The sequence below is a fragment of the Neolamprologus brichardi genome, chromosome 7 (assembly GCF_056152115.1).
Source record: "Neolamprologus brichardi isolate AB-2024 chromosome 7, ASM5615211v1, whole genome shotgun sequence".
In the NCBI taxonomy this organism is placed as follows: Eukaryota; Metazoa; Chordata; class Actinopteri; order Cichliformes; family Cichlidae; genus Neolamprologus; species Neolamprologus brichardi.
Window position 1 is genome coordinate 54,375,086 of NC_142110.1, and position 12,994 is coordinate 54,388,079.

Sequence of the window (12,994 nt, forward strand, 5' to 3'; positions counted from 1 at the left end):
CTCTTGTCAGTCTATGACAGAGTAAGCAAATAAAAGACGTGGCACTAATTCCAGTTGAACTTGATTTGCTTTCATAGAAACTCTCAATATGAGGCCCAAAGAGATGTTGATGACAGCAAAGGAGATCCCCAAAAGGCTGAAAAACTCAAATAAATGTGTCACAAAGATAGCAAAAACTTTGAGAGTGGCCAAATCAAAGGCCTGGCTGCAGTAAAGGCCTGGCAGAGCATCTTAAGGGAGGAAAGAGCAATTTGTTATGCCCATGGATTCTAACTTCGGTGCTTCACTGACTCCAAAAGCATTTTCTTCCAAGAATTAAAAAATAAATAAATAAACAAACTAAGCCCACTTCAAACACATTTTGAGTGTTTCAATAGAAATCCACTGTGGTGGTGTACAGAGGCAAAACTGTCTAAAAACATATGGACCTAACTGTACATGTTTCACAAACTCGCAGTTCACAGAAAAATCTCCAAATTCAGGCAACAAATACTAGAAAGATCCAGTCTAGACAATTTATACACAGTAATTGTTTTATTTTGTGTTCCCACTTACCCAGTACATTCAATCACTACAGGTAAAATATCAAAACCACAAGTCATGTACAAAGGCTGTGGTGAAAATAAATGCTCTGTTTTGTTCTGCTAAACAGAAAGGCTGATTAATTATATTATATGAATTAGAATTACTCTGTGAAGTCTTTTATAATACATAGTGCAAACTTCAGGCCCTCTTGGCTTGTGCACAATTAAGTGCATCAAGTCAAAATGTGAACACGTTTAGGCAAACCTCTCTACATTCTTATGTTATATTCAGAGGTAGGAAATACATTTTTTTTAAACAGTAAAATTCAGGTTCACAGTATCTTCACTGTGAACTTCACTTTCTGTACTGTTAGTTCCTCAGACTGTCAGTATATGATCCAGCATACTTCAAACAGGACATTGCTTTCCACTTGCTGTCCTTTGGATAAAGCTCTTGTTATTGCATACTTTTTCGTTCATGTCCTTTGGTCACCTTGTGGATTTCACTTATTTTCAGACATTACTGATCATGTCTCTAGAAATCATCTTCAGCACCTAATCTTTTGAAGTCACTGACCCCTATTCCTTAACGTAAGTCGCAGAATATAACTGAGAAGATTTTCACGAGTGTCTCTTTTTTGTCTCTCTGCGGGAACGCCACTTTCCGTCTCTCTCTTGTAGTGGGGGTAAAAATTGTTTTGAACTCTTTTGAGGACTCCATCAAAATAATAGAAGTGTTCGTTTTCTTCATAATTACGTCGGCTGTTGTCATCGTCTCTGATAGGGTCTGTCTGCAGCTCACCTGGAACCATAGGATGCCTTGAAGCAAACATCTTTGTTCCTCCGAGTCTCTCTTTGCAGTGTTTCCAGCCAGCTTTCGTGCGATGTATTAAACCTGTGCAGAGCGGCACAGTGTCCCCTGAAATCTGTTGAGAAGATCTTTCATCAGCACCATCATTGTTGTTCATCGTGTTATACTCAAAACAAAATGAATGCCCAAAATAGTGAATTTAAGAAATTTGAGTATATGTAAATTTCCCATGCAACGTTATTACATAAGTACAATGTAAAATCTTAAATATAATTCAATCCAGTTAAATTAAATTCACTTGACTGATATACATTCAGTTTATAACCACATTTTCCTCAATGATTAATTATTTAAATAAATAAATCTTTCAGTTGCATTTTACTCAAAACTATTACTTACAACTTTATCAGGGCTAATAATCATTTTTGGCCAAGTATTTTCCAACACCATTTTTTTTTCAAAGGTAAACATTTACTTGGAAAATACTATATAATGCAATAAGCTATCTATTTGATGGCCTTCCTGTCCTGAAGGACCACCTATCACTTCATTGCACTGCAAACCAAAATAAATTTACAGGCCTTAAAAAATTAATGCAACTGATTGCCTTATTTTTCTTAAGTTGTAGAACTTAAAAGTTGAAATACTGTTGGATTAGTATGTTTAAGTACTGTAATCACAATTTTTTTAGTTAAGGTTACTTAGTATTCGTTCACCTCTCAAATTGGATTAACTCTAACTTTTCATTTCTGCAAATATCTGTTAATAAAATTATCATTAACCCATCAACCCACTGCACCCCTGGTGTCACTGCTTCCTCTGGCATGGAAGTAAATAAAACAAATTCTCAGCCTCTAAAAAAAAATAAATCATTGAGCAACTCAGTACGAGATGTCAGGGGGACTAAAAGCCAACATTAATAGTTAATGGTTAAAAATAGTTAACCCTTAAACTCAAATGATTTGTTGAGTTATTAAGACATTGTTTTCTCCTGAAAAACCTGATGTTTACAATCAAACTCATGAGGCCCTACTGTGAGCAATAAATTGCACAAAAATATCAGATGTAGCAAAAACAATACAAATTAAAACGTATTTGCAATTTTAGAAATTTTTGTTTGTTTAATTACTTCATGGTTCAGGCATCACAGCGTTAATCAAAACTCAAAAGGGTGAATATCTCACAGGAACTCAAAATATTTCAATTGGTTGGATTTGAAAAAAAAAGGAAATTTCAACCCCAAAATTTGGATTTAAAATGATTGTTTTCAACATTTCTGTTTTAATATAGTATTTCATTACTCGTGAAATGTAACTAATTTAAATGATAGTTATATGAATCTAACAGTCAAACGGGACATATACTTCCCCAAACATTCAACTATTTATTTAATTGAATCTAAAATTTCATGGAAATCTTGAAGAAATACTTGCTTTTGCATGCCTGTGTGTGGGCTCCACTCGTGGATGATTTTGATCTTCCTTTCTTTCAGTTTCTGTCCTGCTTTTTAAAGCTTCTTCTTCACTCTGTGCGTCTTTCAGAAATTTGGTTAGATTTTCTAGGACGTCTTCTCTCATCCTGAGGCCCGAGAATGGCTTCACGGTCGTTGCTTGCGTAGTTTCTGTTTCATTCTTCAAAAATCCTGGCTCAGTGTGTGCCTCGGGCTCTGGACTCACTCCAGTTGTCGGTCTCTTCTCTGCGCTCGGCTGTCCATCATCTTTGGGTGTGCTGCTTTGAGTGACGACTTCCGTACTTATTGTTGTGTCTTTAATCTTCGTGTTTGCTGTAGTTGTGTCTGTTATGTGTTCTGTTGTTATCATTTTGAGCGGGCGAGGTGAGGGTACGACTGTCTCCTCTGGTTTCAGATTTCCTTCGTGTTCAGTGTGGTTTATTCTTGTTGTTTCGTCGTATATATTAGTTGTTTGTGAGTTCTCTGGGTTTTCTGTGGTTTCCTTGACTTGTTCCTTTATAGTTTTTCCACGTTTCACTGCTTTCCTATCTAAGCTCTCTATTACGAAGATTTCTAATAAACATATTCTTCCTTTCAAACATTTACATTTTGAGTCGTATTGTTTAATAGCGATGTCCTTTAAAGCTTTAGTGATGGGTGGCAGGTCACCCAGCTCAGGAATATTCACTTTCCATCTAAAGTCTGTGTTGGAAATAAGCTTTCTTTCAGATCTTGGATCCGTTTGTATCTCCATCGCTGCTTCTGGCAGGAAAAACATGATTAAGGCTTCTTCTCCCACATCAGACAGCATTTGTTTTTCATTGAAATCATGAATATCTGTTTTATGCGTGGAGTGTGTTCGTAGGACGTATGCAAATCTCTTTTGATTTCCATTTTCCATAGGATTCATATTTTGTTCTGCTTTACTATCTCCTTCTGGGTGTCTGAGCTCTGGTTGTTTTGTGATCATTTTCCAGCTAAATAATTCATTATTATCGTCCTGAGTGGGCCTCATCTTATTCAGTGGTCTATTTCTGAATCCTTTCTTCTCCTTTGATACCAAGAGGGGTTGCCTCATAGCATCAAATCCAACACCAGATGCTGCTTTTAAAGAAAGTTGTTTCTGAAAACTTCTTTGGCGAGTGGAGTCTTCATTCAAGTTCAAAAGTTGTTTTTGCTTCACAAGAATGTTTTCATGTCCTTGTGTCTTTAACTGTGACACATCTGACGTTTTCATTGAAGAGGTGCCAGAGTGCAGAGTAGCTGCATGGAAAATGTCACGTTGACCGACTGAAGCTCTCAGAGATCCTCTTTGATTGTGCTGCATGAGAATTTTAATGTCCATTGATGCTTTTAGTTTTGTCTGTAGTGGTTCAGACTCTTCCTTTGAGGTCCTCCTGATGTTCATTTCTGCAATTTCACTAAATTTTGGACAGCAGGAAACAATCATAATTGTAGTCACACAGATTTGCTCCATCAGCATTTTCTGCAAATGACCAGTGACGGTGGCTGCCCGGCCCTCGGGTTTCTTCATTAAGAGAGCCAGAAGGTTTTGTCCTGAGACAATGGAGCAGTGGAGCACTAACAATGAAGGTCTAGAATCAGGGCTATCTTTAATTATATCCATGGCAATGTGACTGGTTTGACTAACAGTCTTAGTTTTTGGAGCATCGCTAATAGGAAACAGGGCTGTGTTTGACTTCATCGCGAAAGCTGGAACAAGTTTTCTTTCACCACAATGGAGAATGGTCTAAAGTGACAAGAGAGGAAGACTGAATTAGTTATATAAATGTTTCCAGATAAATGCGTGAGCCATAAAAACAACTTCCATCACCATGACTGCAGTCCAGATGGAAATATCCATCTTGGAGACTTGGACACTTTGGGCACTTGTTCTTCTGAATGAGACTTTGTTAGTGAGGGGCAACTCTGACAGACCGCAAACACTGCACACGCATAGAACAAGTCGGATCAAATAAGACTTGAAAATGTAAGCTGCTCAAAAAATGTAAGTAACACTTTTTGATCAGAGTATAGCATTAAGACAGTACATACGTAGCAGAGGGGGTTGTTGTTTCAGCTGCTTTTGGAGTTAATGAAACAGATGCACTAAAGAGGCAACAATGAGACAACTCCCAACACAGGAATGGTTTTACAGACGGAAGCCACTGACATTTTTTTCCTTTTCATCTTTTCCAACAGTTTTTTCTCTAGTTTTGCATTTGGCTAGGGTCAGTGTCACTACTGGTAGCATGAGGCGATACCTGGACCCTACAGGGGTTGCACAGGTAGACCTACTCCTCCAGGATGGCTCATGAGTATGTGCCACTGCCAGAATGTTTGCTGTCTTTTTTTACTTTGATTTCTGAGGTGTTTTTGAAGTCAATCCTCCCTAGTTTGATTCTTTTCTTTTCCATCAAACTGTCATGGGCTTGTTGTGTGGCAGTCAGAGAGAGGACCAAAAATAAAGGACCTGGCAGACAGACTTAACTTAAGGCACAGGGAAATGGCTGATTGAACAATATAAGAAGCAGAGCTGAACTGGAGTAAATTAACTGAAACCACAAACCTTGAGTAACAGACATGACAAGGAACAGATGAAAACTAAGGACCTAATTACACAGGATCACGAGAGGATGGGCAACAGGTGGAAAACACAGCTGAAACAAAATCTGACCAAACAGAGGAAGCAAAGTTAAACGTAACGCACATGAGACTAGGGACTGTCAAAATAAAACAGGAAGTAACAAGCACTCAGAGAGTCACGTGACATGTCAAGACATGTAAACTTGACACTTGGACAGGGGATAATAGATATGGAAACAGATGACAGACCGGGGAGAGAAAACAGACTGGACCAAGTCCATAACAACATAGAAATCTACCATGATTTTCTTCCTCATTGAGATCTGCTTTCTTTACCATAAAGTGCATTTGTGTTTTTTGCAGCACTGCAAACACACAAATATGCTCCAAGCACACGCCCGACTGTGCAGCACATCCATTGTTAACTGAGCAAGTAGAGGGAGAACAACTGTTCGAACTGTTCTTCCACGAAATCTATTTTTAATATGCCTGTTTAACCCAGTTGGTCACAAATTGTGGGCAGGCCCCACTGGTGGGTTAGATGGGCCACACATAAGGAGGCAAAAAATATTAAATAAAATTAATTAAATTTGAAGGGAAAATAAACCAACAAGGATTTATTTATGTAAACCTCAATTTGGAACGTTTTTATTGTAAATGGTCGAGTGGCTTTACGAGTAAAATTTAGACATCTGAAGTGGGGCGCACGTCTTCTATTTGATAAATGTCCAGATTGTCTGGAGAAAATATTAAAATCACATGCTAAGAGACTGTCACGGTGTCACGCTTAGTTAAAAGCATTACCCGAAAAGGCTTTTTCTCTCTAATAAATACTGTAATCTGGCACAAAAACACGCTGCATGTCAGATATTCTTATTATCAGCAGCATGAAATGGGTGTAAAAATAAAGCAGCTTGTGACTGAGTCATCAGCTTCGTGCTTTTTGGGTAGTGTAATGTGGGAGACTCTTGGCTGCTTTGCAAAATGTGACATTCCCACCTGGTATGCTGATAATTCATGCACAGAGGAGCTAGGGAGCAGCATAAGAGCGAACATGTATAAATTAAAAACAAATATAGGTGATGGTGGGAGTAGTTTTCCTAATGAAGAACAAGACATAAAAAGGAAACCTTTTTTTAAACAGCATTACTGAATAAAATAAGCATACCAATACAGGAATCTGATCCCTTTGCATTATTCTTCTCAAGTCTTTGAAAGACAGAGTGTGTCCATGGTCACTGTGGACTGTGAACGGCCAGCAGAAGGAGTAGCTCCTCTGTTTGTGTAGCAAAACAGCATATATGTAGTTTCTTTTGAAGCATGTACACTCATTTTGGCTCCGAAGTATCTTCAGCCCTTTGGGAGCCATCTGTCCACCGAGGATCAGTTTTCTGCACAAAGTCCAGCTGAAGTAATCCATAACCCAGTTCCCGTCTCCTGGGGGAGTCAGGTCAGAGACGAGCAGAGACAGCAGCAGCCAGGGCCTCATTGTGCTGAATATAAGTGCTGGAAGCTAGCCTGAAGCCAGCAGTTATGCTTTTATCTTTCCTGCATTTCTCTACTTTGTGTATGCAAAACACAGAGCAAATAAAAGATTCTGTTCTGTCTCTAACAATAGGCTGTAATTACACAAAGGCACGTTTTCATCGTCTCACACTTGTAGACGTGTCAGGTTATTATACCTTAGTGGAAACTGTAAGCAGTTCTGTAGTTTCACAAATAAAGTGGTGCTGGCTATTTTTGCATATATGCACTCAGATAGATGTAATACTCTTGGTTATATGTATTGTTATATCTACCACATTGCAGCAATAGAGGCCTGAGGATAAGTCTGTTGTTCTAGATTTCTTCCAGTGTTCAAAGCTCACTGTGAAGTAAACCTACTGTTTATTTCCCTGCATCCAAGACCTGACAGAACTAATTCCTGTGCAGTGCCAGCCTACATTGTTCTCCTACTTTCATTATTTCATCATTCTACTTTTGGACTAGACTAAAATGTTAAGTGGAACTTGTGATTGCTATTGCATAATTGTCGTTTAGTTTACATTTTTCACATTAAAAAAAAGCTGAAAAAGCTTTTTTTTGTATGTGCCACTTTAGTCTTGGATTATGAAACCATTACACCCGGTGCTTCTAATCTTTAAAAGCATATAGTACATTACCTCATGTTCATGTCTTTTCATCTTTTTGCATATTATCAGACTTTGTCCGTAAGACACGCACAGCTCAGGTGAGCAGCTACAGTAACAGCTCATTATTGTCACCTGTCCTTCACTGAATCAGCAGGTAAGAACTCAGTCTATATTTGATTTGTTTAAGAAACTGCAGAGGATAGCTTATTTTGGTACCTAAATTGAAAGCACTTGAGCATTTTTAAATGTATAAAGTTAAAACAGTTAAAGCATTCCTGGCTGTCATATCAGAGATAGTGAAATAAGCGTAAGTAAAGAGACATATCATAGAGACTCAAAGTGCAATAAAGAACTACAGTTAAAATAATTGTCAAACTGTTATGTTTAAACAATTATTGTGAAAGGAAAAAAAATATTATTATATCCATCTTTATAAGGTCACATAGATGTGCACATTTTGATAGACTTAGGGTTAGGTTTATTTTTTCTTGTAAGCTAGTAAGGGAGAACAGTCTTAATTGTGTTTATATTGGTAAAATAAAAAGAGGAGAGCATCAGTCATGGATGTCACAATGAATAAAGATGTAAAAATACCAAGATTAATCCACTCCATAATACCAACAATACTAAAATGTCATTACCTAGTGCTTCAGTTACTTAGAGCACAATATTTTATTAGGTTCCTGTGAGAACTTGACCTATTTCTGGTGTGTCTATCTTTAATTATGTGTAGGCAAATATAATTACATTCTAATTTCGAATAAAATACATTTAAATTCTGTTTAATTACAGGGGAATTATGGTCTTTTTGGTCTTGGACTTCAATATTGTGAAGTGTTAAAGTATGAAGTTTTTGATCACAAGCTTAATTTGTTTTTAAAAAAAACATATTTAGGAACAAAAATGAAATATAAAGAATGAAATATAAAGGATCAATACTCCCCAGGTTTTTAGATAATGAGATGCTCAGAATTTAAGCAATATGTCTGTCTCATTTCAAATTTCAGCCTCCACTCAGCCTCCTGACTAATCACACCTTTGGGAAAATGGGCAACATCAGCACTGCGTGTCAATTGAGCAACAACAGCAAGAGGAACGTTCGAGTGTTCATCACAGAGAAGGCTGTGGAGATTGATGCCTTCATTGTTTCCCAATCTGGTGAAGATGCCGATAAGGAGATGACCCCCTCCGTGGTGAAGTTCACCTTCAAGAAAGACATCAACTGCATCCGTGTGCTGGCATCCGAGACCAAGGAGGTGCCCTGGAGCCCTCAGCACTATCTGTCTGTCCTCATGGAGGATGAAGACGATGAAAAGATTTGTTCTAAACAAATCATTCTAAGCAAGGCGTTGAGCGCTCCGGTCGCCGTGCTGCTTTATGACGTGTAGACTTCTATTCATTACCGTCTGCACGCATACAGATAATGGCTTAAATGCAGAATTGTCATGTTGTTGTCACAAGAAAGTCAAATTGAATAAAGAAAATATCAAATTCTGCTGTTAACACGTCTCTTGTGATGCCTTCAATAAAAATGCCACTCAGCTTCATACTCTTCTGGCCTTTTGTCATTGCAAAGTAAGATGAGCTCATTTTGTGTCAGTCTGCTTGCATGACTGGTCCTCTGTGATCATCTGCTTCAGTCCAAGCCGCAGGATCGTTTCTACACTGCAAAGGCTTTATTCATTTTGGAATCCCATGCTAATTAAAATGGCACGTCACACACTCTGTCACAGTCATATTGTTTTTTTTTTTAATTGTTTCAGTCAACAAGTTCAAGTTCTAAAAGTGCACAAATATCGACATGTTTTAGATGCTGGGTTTTATAAAAAACAAGTAGCTCTTGACTGTATACTTGCTTGATGATGCATCATAAATCATTCTCAACTCGAAGACGTTAATTATTGTGCTTTTGATTAGTGAGTTTAAATTGTATGGCAACTCCAGATTCGACATCAGTTCATGTGAGTAAAGTGTTCACAGAAAAAACTGAAACAAGTTCTCAGCCGTGGAGAAGTAATTCCCAGAATGCATTTCCTCCTTATACATTAGGTTACCCTGCTGGCCCAGTCTAGTCCTTCCCTCCCTCTCGCTCTGCCCTTCTCTTTTCCTGTCAGGCTTCCATCATCTCATTGCTGCTTTGTACTGTCTCTTACCTCCATTTTCTGCTGAATTGTTGTCACTCCTGTGATGTCTACTTTCTACGTTTTGTCCTCTTTTCCTAGTTTCTCTATGGTGTGTGTGGCAGTCAGGGTGCCATTGTCTACCCTGTAGAGGTCTGTGTGTCCCTCCATGGATATGCCTCTCCAGACAATCACTAATCCCATCACCAAACCGGTCATGCTGAATAATGTCATTGGCAGCATAAGGTTCTCCACAGCTTCAACAGAGTCTTTCAGGTCTGTCACATGTTCAGGGTGAACCTGCTCTCATCTGTGAAAAGCACAGGGCACCAGTGGTAGAACTGCCAATTCTGGTATTCTGTGGTAAGTCAGACTTCACAGTGCCCGGCAGTGAGCACAGGGCCCAGCAGAGCACGGGGGCTCTCAGGCCACCCTCATGAAGTCTGTTTGTGATTGTTTGTCAGAGAGATTCACACCACTGTCCTGCTCATCAGATCATTTCGTAGCTCGGGCAGAGCTCATTCTGTTCCTTCTTGCGCAAAGGAGCAGATAGCACTCGTGCTGGTGGGTTAAGGACCTTCTATCCAGCAGTGTCCTAGAGTAACTGCCTGTCTCCTGGAATCTCGCCCATGCTTTTGAGACTGTTAAGAGACATATCAAAACTTCTGGCTATTCTGTATTGATCTGGCATCCTGAAGGAGTTGGACGACCTGTGCAGGCATCTCCTCGTTCTACAAGTATTAACACTAATCCTAGCCACAAAAAAAAAAAACAGTCACAAAATATGATGAGGGGGAAAATGTCAGTGATTTCCACCTGTAAACCCATTCCTGTTTTGGGGGGTGTCTCATTTTTGCCCCTCTAGTTCTGCTACTGTTACTGTATTTAACACCAAAGCAGCTGAAACTTATTAACAACCGCCTCTCTTACTTAACTGATCACATCAGTATCCCATAAGTTCAACTGACTCCATGCTGTACTCTGATTAAAAAGTTCCCTTCATTTTTTCGATCACTATACTTTCCTGTTCCAGGTCTCACTCACTGTGGGGTCTCCTTTGCCAAAGAGTCCTCAGAGTGGCCCCTGTAAATAATCCTACTCTTGCTTACCAACTCCAGATTCTAGTTGAAGTTCTCATGTTCCTAATCAAGACTATTACACTTGTGACTGTGTCTGGGTCTCGATGTTCTGGTCTTTATGACTATGGATAATTTGAAAAGTGGTGGTTCATACAAAAACTTGTATTTGTTTGCAAAAACTAAAGTTCTTTGTCAGTGAACAGTTTATTGAGCTCAAAATTAAAACTTAATTTGAAATTATGTGAAGCAGATCAAACTGGTATGGTCTTTGGTCAGAATAACAGCTGATTTGAAGTGTGTCCTCATCTTTAATTTCCTTGCCTGACGTGATCAATACTCCCCAGGTTTTTAGATAATGAGATGCTCAGAATTTAAGCAATATGTCTGTCTCATTTCAAATTTCAGCCTCCACTCAGCCTCCTGACTAATCACACCTTTGGAAAAATGGGCAACATCAGCACTGCGTGTCAATTGAGCAACAACAGCAAGAGGAACGTTCGAGTGTTCATCACAGAGAAGGCTGTGGAGATTGATGCCTTCATCGTTTCCCAATCTGGTGAAGATGCCGATAAGGAGATGACCCCCTCCGTGGTGAAGTTCACTTTCAAGAAAGACATCAACTGCATCCGTGTGCTGGCATCCGAGACCAAGGAGGTGCCCTGGAGCCCTCAGCTTAGCTCAGCTGTAAATAATCCTACTCTTGCTTACCAACTCCAGATTCTAGTTGAAGTTCTCATGTTCCTAATCAAGACTATTACACTTGTGACTGTGTCTGGGTCTCGATGTTCTGATCTTTATGACTATGGATAATTTGAAAAGTGGTGGTTCATACAAAAACTTGTATTTGTTTGCAAAAACTAAAGTTCTTTGTCAGTGAACAGTTTATTGAGCTCAAAATTAAAACTTAATTTGAAATTATGTGAAGCAGATAAAACTGGTCTGGTCTTTGGTCAGAATAACAGCTGATTTGAAGTGTGTCCTCATCTTTAATTTCCTTGCCTGACGTGATTTCACTGACACTGTATCAAAGTCTGTTCTGTATCAACGCGAACATGTCTCAGCTGCTTATGTCAATAGCACAAGGTCTTGCAAAACACTTGCTTTTGCATTGATTGTGATGGTGGAGAGCATTTTTGGTCACACAACTAAAGTAAAAGAAAAATTACTGCAGAGAAGAAAACGTGTAACACTAAATAGTGCATAGTGTGCAAAATGAGCCTAATAACAAAACAGTGCTGAGAATTGTTCGATATTCTTTCACTTCTGTGCCTTATTTTGTTTTCTGTTGACACCACAAGTGTTTCCATGAACACAATTGTTGTAACTTTGTCACGCTAAGGCTCTTTAAATATGTTTTGCAATAGTCATAACTAACAGCAGTACACTTGGCAAGTTTGATAACTATGGGGAGTATTTCTGTTCATGTGAAGATTTACACAGTGAAAGGATGCTGGCATGTTTTGATCTATTCTAAATCGATTCAATCATTCTGTGGATTTTGGTGAAAGTGGAGGCAATATACAAGGAAACTTTATTCAAATTGTTCACCCTTGCGCTTAGTCATTCATGTTATCTTGTGTCCATGGGAACCCCACAGGACATAAACTCTATATATACACCGATCAGGGATAAGATTATGACCACAGGCCTAATATTGTGTTGGCCCCCTTTATGCTATCTGGCACCAAGATGTTAGCAGCACATCCTTTAAGAGGTAGGGCTTCCAGGGATCAGACTTGTTTGCCCAGAGCATCCCACAGATGCTCAATTGGACTGAGATCTGAGGAATTTGGAGGCCCAGTCAACACCTCAAACTCATTGTTGTGCTCCTCAAACCATTCATTTTTGTTTCGTGGCAAGGCACTGTATGCTGCTGACAGAGGGCACAGCCATCAGGGAATACCGTAATTAATGAAACGGTGTACATGGTCTTCAGCAAGGCTTTGACAAGGTGGATCTTGTCAAACTAACATCCACATGGATGGCAGGACCCAAGGTTTCCCAGCAGAACATTCTCCAAAGCATTCCTCTAACATAGGGGATCCTGGTGCCAGTATTCACCTTGTCAAATCCTTATGTTTGCTCATTTTTCCTGCTTCTATCTCATAAACTGTGAGAACAAAATATCCACTTGTTCCACAATATATCCCAAAAACTAACAGGTGCCATGATCAAGAGATCATCAGTGTCATTCACTTCTGTCTGTGGTCACAATGTTATGCCTGATCGATGTATATATGCTACATAACCATTATCAGTGAGAAACTGCACAGTAAATGCTCATGCATTCAC

The 12,994-nt window shown here is 39.0% G+C and overlaps 1 pseudogene; it reads right to left on the reverse strand.

Moving 5' to 3' along the window:
- Positions 1-869: 869 nt before the first annotated feature.
- On the reverse strand, positions 870-3,155 carry LOC148102226 (uncharacterized; annotated as a pseudogene).
- Positions 3,156-12,994: the final 9,839 nt, after the last annotated feature.